This window comes from Triticum aestivum, chromosome 2D, assembly GCF_018294505.1.
Source record: "Triticum aestivum cultivar Chinese Spring chromosome 2D, IWGSC CS RefSeq v2.1, whole genome shotgun sequence".
NCBI lineage: Eukaryota > Viridiplantae > Streptophyta > Magnoliopsida > Poales > Poaceae > Triticum > Triticum aestivum.
In genome coordinates, this window is record NC_057799.1 from 427325936 (window position 1) to 427333488 (window position 7553).

A 7553-nucleotide genomic window follows, 5' to 3' on the forward strand; every position below is an offset into this window, starting at 1 on the left:
ATGGTGCATAAAAGAAAAGTGAAAACTAAAGCAAAAGACGCTCCAAGATTTGCACGTATCATATGAACGAAACGAATCCGAAAACATACCGATACTCGTCGAAGAAAGATGGGATGCCTTCCGGGGCATCCCCAAGCTTAGACGCTTGAGTCTCGTTGAATATTTACTTGGGGTTCCTTTGGCATCCCCAAGCTTGATCTCTTGCCTCTCTTCCTTCTCCTCATATCGAGACCTCCTCGAGCTTCGAACACTTCATCCACACATAACTCAACAGAAAACTCGGTAAGATTCGTTAGTATAATAAAGAAAATCACTACTCTAAGTACTGTTGCAAACCAATTCATATTTTATTTTTGCAATGTGTCTACTGTAATATAACTTTTCCATGGCTTAATCCACTGATATAAATCGATAGTTTCATCAAAACAAGGAAACTATGCATCAAAAACAGAATCTGTCTAAAACAGAACAGTCTGTAATAATCTGAACATTCACCATACCTCTGGTACTCAAAATATTCTGACAAAATTAGGAAAAATAAAAAATTTGTATAGAAAGATAGTGCAAAAAGAATCAGAACCATTTGACGTTCCAGTAAAAACTAAAAATCGCGCACTACAGCCGAAGTTTCTGTCCTGCACCGTACAAACCAACAAGCATTGTAAACATCCTAAAGGCAAACCTTGGCACATTATTTTTATAATACAATGGAATTGCACAAGGGGATAATTATTTTTGTTGAAAAGTTTCTGTAATCAAGATTCACAAAGTTTCTGTGAGCATGAACAAAGTTCGAGGAGCTCCCCCACTTCAACAATGCTTGTCTCTCTCACTTTCACTTTCCTTTTTTGAAAAGTTTTGGGTTCCCCTCTTTATTTTTTTGTTTTTAAACTATATAAAATAACTCAACAGAAATAAATTACTCTCTAAAACTTCCGGGTTGTCTCCCTGGCAGCGCTTTCTTTAAAGCCATTAAGCTAGGCTATAGTGCTCAAGTAATGGATCCACCCGGATCCCAAGGTATATCAAAGCCAATTTTAATTAACAATGATTTGTAATTTAGTAGTGAGAACAAAGTAACATATATAATGCAAAAACGAAGTCTAACTCTCTTCCTATGCATCTGCATGTCATAAAAGAACAATTGATGCACACATAGTAAAGGCCAATGCATAGTATAAACAGTTTCTTGCAATTTTATCATATTGGAAACATGGAGAGTCGGAGATGTAGTTCCTCTCTCATAATAATTGCAAGTAGGAGCAGCAAGCACATGCATATTATGTCTATCAAAATCATCATGTGTAGTAGTAAAACGCAACCCATCAATATAATCCTTACTAAGGGCAAACTTCTCCGATATAGTGTAGTCGGGAGAATTCAAAAAGATAATAGGACTATCATGCATGGGTGCAATAGCAACAATTTCATGTTTAACATAACGAACTATAGCAAGTTCATCTCCATAAGTATCATTCATATTGGCATCATGGCCACAAGCATAGCAAGCATCATCAAAAAGGGGTATTTCAAGAGAATCAACGGGATCATAACAATCATCATAGCAATCATCCTTCGGTAAGCACGAAGGGAAATTAAACAATGTATGAGTTGAAGAGTTACTCTCATTAGAAGGTGGGCACGGGTGATCAATCCGCTCTTCCTCCTTTTGTTCTTCGCTCTCATCCTCATCTTTTTCATCCAATGAGCTCACAATGTCATTAATTTCTTCTTCCATAGATTCCTGCAAAATATTAGTCACTTCTTGGACAGCGGAGACTTTCTCAATAAATTTATCAATATCGGAATTGAATTCATAATTCTTATAGCAATATTTAAGGATAGCTAAATTTTCAGGTCTATAAACAGCATCATAAAGATTTTCACACTCTTTGAACATAGATTCAATTTCATAAGCACCCATAAAAGCAACAAATTCTTCTATTTGTTCCACATCATAGTAATCATATATACAATTAGCATAAGAAGCCAAGGTTTTATTATCATTAAATTTGCATGAAAAGGGAAGGTGTGGATCCTTCATCCTAGAGCAACAAGTATAATCATATCTCAAGCATAGTTGCCTAGCATACCACTTCAACATATAAATTTGATCCCATAATAGTTTCCCTTTTTGAGTCAAGCGATAATCCCTAAAGTATTCACGTTGATCCAACGTGTCTCCCATTACCAAATTAAATGGGGTTTTCTCAGGATTATCAAAGTAGTACATAATATCTATCACATAACGAGCATCGAGGGTTTTCGGAGGTTCCCCATCTCCATGAGTAGCAAGTACACCTAATTTTTTTGGTATTTCGTGTTCCATATCCATAACTAAAGATAGACAACAACTAAGAACAACAAATAAAAAATACTTAGTGATAAAGCAAACAAGGACACACGAGAATATTCACCCCACGCTATTGCTCCCCGCCAACGGCGCCAGAAAAAGGTCTTGATAACCCACAAGTATAGGGGATCAATTGTAGCCTCTTTCGATAAGTAAGAGTGTCGAACCCAACGAGGAGCTAAAGGTAGAACAAATATTCCCTCAAGTTCTATCGACCACCGATACAACTCTACGCATGCTTAACGTTCGCTTTACCTAGAACAAGTATGAAACTAGAAGTACTTTGTAGGTGTTTTTCAACAGGTTTGCAAGATAATAAAGTGCACGTAAATAAAATCTAGGGGCTGTTTAGATAAAGACACAACTAAATTAGTTTTAGTAGAGAGCTTTTTGTCACGAGAAAGTTATTTGTCCCTAGGCAATCGATAACTAGACCAGTAATCACTATTGCAATTTTATATGAGGGAGAGGCATAAGCTAACATACTTTCTCTACTTGGGTCATATGCACTTATGATTGGAACTCTAGCAAGCATCCGCAACTACTAAAGATCATTAAGGTAAAACCCAACCATAGCATTAAAGTATCAAGTCCTCTTTATTCCCATACGCAAACAACCTACTTATTCGGGTATATGCTTCTGTCACTCACGCCACCCACCATAAGCAAATCATGAACATATTGCAAACCCTACAGCGGGGATCCCTCACGCTTGCGCAACACGGAGAGCACCATAGGACAGCACCAATAATAAAACATGCAACTCAAACCAATCACGATCATCAATTAACCCATAGGACAAAATGGATCTACTCAAACATCATAGGATGGCCATACATCATTGGGAAATAATATATAGCGTTGAGCACCATGTTTAAGTAGATATTACAACGGGTAAAAGAGGGGTTACACCACTGCATGGAGGGGGGAAGAGTTGGTGATGATGGCGGTGAAGTTGTTGGTGAAGATTGTGGTGATGATGATGGCCCCGGTGGCACTCCGGCGCCACCGGAAGCGAGGGAGAGAGAGCCCCCTCCTTCTTCTTCTTCCTTGACCTCCTCCCTGGATGGGAGAAGGGTTTTCCCTCTGGTCCTTGGTCTCCATGGCATGGGAGGGGCGAGAGCCCCTCCGAGATTGGATCTGTCTCTCTGTCTCTCTCTGTTTCTGCGTCCCAGATTCTGCCCTTTCACCATTTCTTATATATCCGGAGATCCGTAACTCCGATTGGACTGAAACCTTCGCCCAGATTTTTCTCCGAAAATTAGCTTTCTTGTGGCCAAAGAAGAGCAGCAACCGCCTTACGGGGGCCCACGAGGGTCAGGGGCGCGCCCCCTGCCTCGTGGCCCCCTCGGGCACCGTCTCGCGTTGATTCTTGTTCCCATATTTCACAAATATTCCAAAAATATTCTCCGTCCGTTTTGATCCCGTTTGGACTCCGTTTGATATGGGTTTTCTGCGAAACAAAAATATGCAACAAACAGGAACTGGCATTGGGCACTGGATCAATATGTTAGTCCCAAAAATAGTGTAAAAAGTTGCCAAAAGTATATGAAAGTTGTAGAATATTGGCATGGAACAATCAAAAATTATAGATACGACGGAGACGTATCAATGCCCCGGCATCCCAAGCTATTATCCAAGAATGAGCAACCAACTAAGCTTGGGGATGCCCCCGAGTGGCATCCCCGCTTTCTTCCAACAACTATCAGTATTTTACTCGAGGCTATATTTTTATTTGTCACATGATATGTGTTTTGCTTGGAGCGTCTTGTATGATATGAGTCTTTGCTTGTTTTATTTTGTGTTTTAAGTCATCAATCCTTGCTGGACACACCTATTTGAGAGAGCCAAAATTATTTCATGACTTGTTAGAATTGCTCTCTATGCTTCACTTAAATCTTTTATGAGCTAGGACTTGCTCTAGTGCTTCACTTATATCTTTTTGAGCACGGTTTGCTTTGTTATTTTTGAAGAAATGCTCTCTTGCTTCACTTAGATTTATTTGAGAGTTAGTTAAATTTTGAAGAAATTCTCTCTTGCTTCACTTAAATATTTTGAGAGAAAGAAAATTTGTTATGCTCATGATGTTCACTTATATTTGTTTGAGCTTATGAAAAGCAACACATAAAAGTTAGTCCCAAAGTGATAGATATCCAAGAAGGATAAAGAAAAACAAAATGTAATGAAGATCATTGGACAAAATAAACTTGATTCTTAGTAATAGTTTTGAGATGTGATGATGTGATATGTGAGTTATGTTGATGAGTAATTGTGCTCTAGTGAGAATATTGGTGTTAAGGTTTGTGATTCCCTATGCATGCACGAAAGTCAATAATCATGCAATGAAAATTATATCCTACTTGTGGTGCATTATTTGGTGTTAATTATGCTTAATGCTTGCTTATGAGATTATTATTTTCTTGGTTGGTCGCTTCTCAATCTTTTTGCTAGCCTTCATTTTGCACTAAGTATGACTTCTACTTGTGCATCCAAAATCCTTTAAACTAGTTTTGCCACATGAGTCCACTATATCTACCTATATGCGGTATTCTTTTGCCGTTCTAAGCAAATTTGCATGTGCCATCTCTAATTTTCAAAACCAACTTCTCTTTTGTGTGTTTGTTTCGCTCGCGGAACGGTAACGGGTGGCTAATATTTTCCATGCTAGATGTGTTATTCTCAAGATGAGTGTTTATTCACTTGTCATTGCACGAGAGTAAGGCAAAGGTTTTAGGGATGCCCAGTCCCGAAATGCAAAAATGAATTTACTTTATGTTGTCAAATAATAAATTCATTGGAAAGTGTTGGTATGGAGGGCACCCATGGATATGGCTAGCCATGGAAAGTCAAAGAATGGTGGAAAAAGGAATAAACTTTATTTTCTGTTTGGGCACCGCCTATGGCATATCTAGCATGGAAAGTGTTCGTAGCTCTGAGTCGTTCTCGCTGGTGGGATGGATACACCTCTCAAAATGTTTTTATCTCTATTTTTTCCCTTTGAGCTCTGGCACCTCTACAAATCCCTACTTCCCTCTGCGAAGGGCCTTTCTTTTACTTTATGCATTTTTTATTTTTGAAATTTGAGTCTCCATCCTCTCTTACAAAAGCACCAACTAGGAGGCAATATGATCGTGCTCAAGTATTGGGTGTAGTTAATATTCGAGTGTGTTTCATGAATGGATCAATGTTTGAGCATGATGGGCTAGGGATAACTTGTTTTAGCATTGATATTTTGAAAGACATGGTTGCTTGTTGATATGCTTGAGTATCTAAATTATTATGTCAAAACTAGACTATTGCTTTGAATCACACAGAAGTCCAAATGTGCATGCTATAAAGAAAAGAATATGATATGACTTGATGAACATCACTCCACATCAAAAATTCTGTTTTTATCACTTACCTACTCGAGGACGAGTAGGAGTTAAGCTTGGGAATGCTGATACGTCTCCAACGTATCTATAATTTTTTATTGTTCCATGCTGTTTTATTATCAATCTTGGATGTTTTATAATCATTTTATAGTCATTTTATATCATTTTTTGGTACTAACTTATTGACATAGTGCCAAGTGCCAAGTGCTGTTTTTTTTCATGTTTTTACATCGCAGGAAATCAATATCAAACGGAGTCCAAATGCCACGAAACTTCACGATGATTTGTATGGGCCCAAAGGAAGCAGATGGGCCCTAGTTGCACCTGGGGGGAGTCCCGAGGAGGGGACAACCCACCAGGGCGCGCCAGGCCCTGGCGCGTCCTGGTGGGTTGTGCCCACCTCAGGTGCCCCCCGGACCGCCTCTTTGCTCTATAAATACCCCAAAAATACCAGAACCCTAGAAGAGTCGAATAAATATTCATCCAGCCGCCGTAGCATCCAGAACCACCAGATCCAATCTAGACACCATAACGGAGGGGTTCACCACTTCCATTGGTGCCTCTCCGATGATCCGTGAGTAGTACTTTGTAGACCTTCGGGTCCGTAGTTAGTAGCTAGATGGCTTTCTCTCTCTCGCTGAATTCTCAATACAATGGTCTCTTGGAGATCCATATGATGTAAATCTTTTGCGGTGTGTTCGTTGGGATCTGATGAACTTCGAGTTTATGATCAGTTATATCTTTTTATATCCATGAAGTTATTTGAGTTTCTTTGATCTCTTATAGCCTTGTATTTCTTCTCCGATATTTGAGTTTTGTTTGGCCAACTTGATCTATTTATCTTGCAATGGGAAGAGGTGCCCGGTAGTGGGTATGATCTTACGGTGCTTGATCCCAGTGACAGAAAGGGAACCGACACGTATGCATCGTTGCTACTAAGGATAAAAAGACGAGATCTATATCTACCGCCATATAGATAAACAGATCTTGTCTACATCATGTCATCGTTCTTATTGCATTACTCCGTTTTTCCATGAACTTAATACACTAGATGCATGCTGGATAGCGGTCGATGTGTGGAGTAATAGTAGTAGATGCAGGCAGGAGTCAGTCTACTAATCTTGGATGTGATGCCTATGTAATGATCATTGACTGGATATCGTCATAATTATTTGAAGTTCTATCAATTGCCCAACAGTAATTTGTTTACCCACTGTTTGCTATTTTTCTCGAGAAAAGCCACTAGTGAAACCTACGGCCCCCGGGTCTTCTTTCTCGTATATTTGCCTTGCAATCTACTTTTCCTTTGCGTTTTTATTCAGATCTATTAAACCAAAAAAATACAAAAATACCTTGCTGCGTTTTATCTTTATTTATTTTATTTGGCGTTTGATCTATCAATCTACTACAATTTACCTCACATCCGCTTGCCTATCTTGAGGCGTCGTACCCCGGAAGGGATTGACAACCCCTTTAACATGTCGGGTTGTGAGGTGTTGTTGTTTGTGTGCAGGTGCTGCTTACGTTGTGTTGCTTGGTTCTCGTACTGGTTCGATACCTTGGTTTCATAACTGAGGGAAATACCTACCGTCGTTGTGCTACATCATCCCTCCCTCTCCAGGGAAATACCGATGTAGTTCTAGCTGCCATCAGCGTAGTACTTCGTTTCGATAACTAACAGTTTTTGCAATAAGTATGTGAGTTCTTTATGACTAATGTTGAGTCCATGGATTATACGCACTCTCACCCTTCCACCATTGCTAGCCTCTCTAGTACCGCGCAACTTTCGCCGGTACCATACACCCACCATATACCTTCCTCAAAAC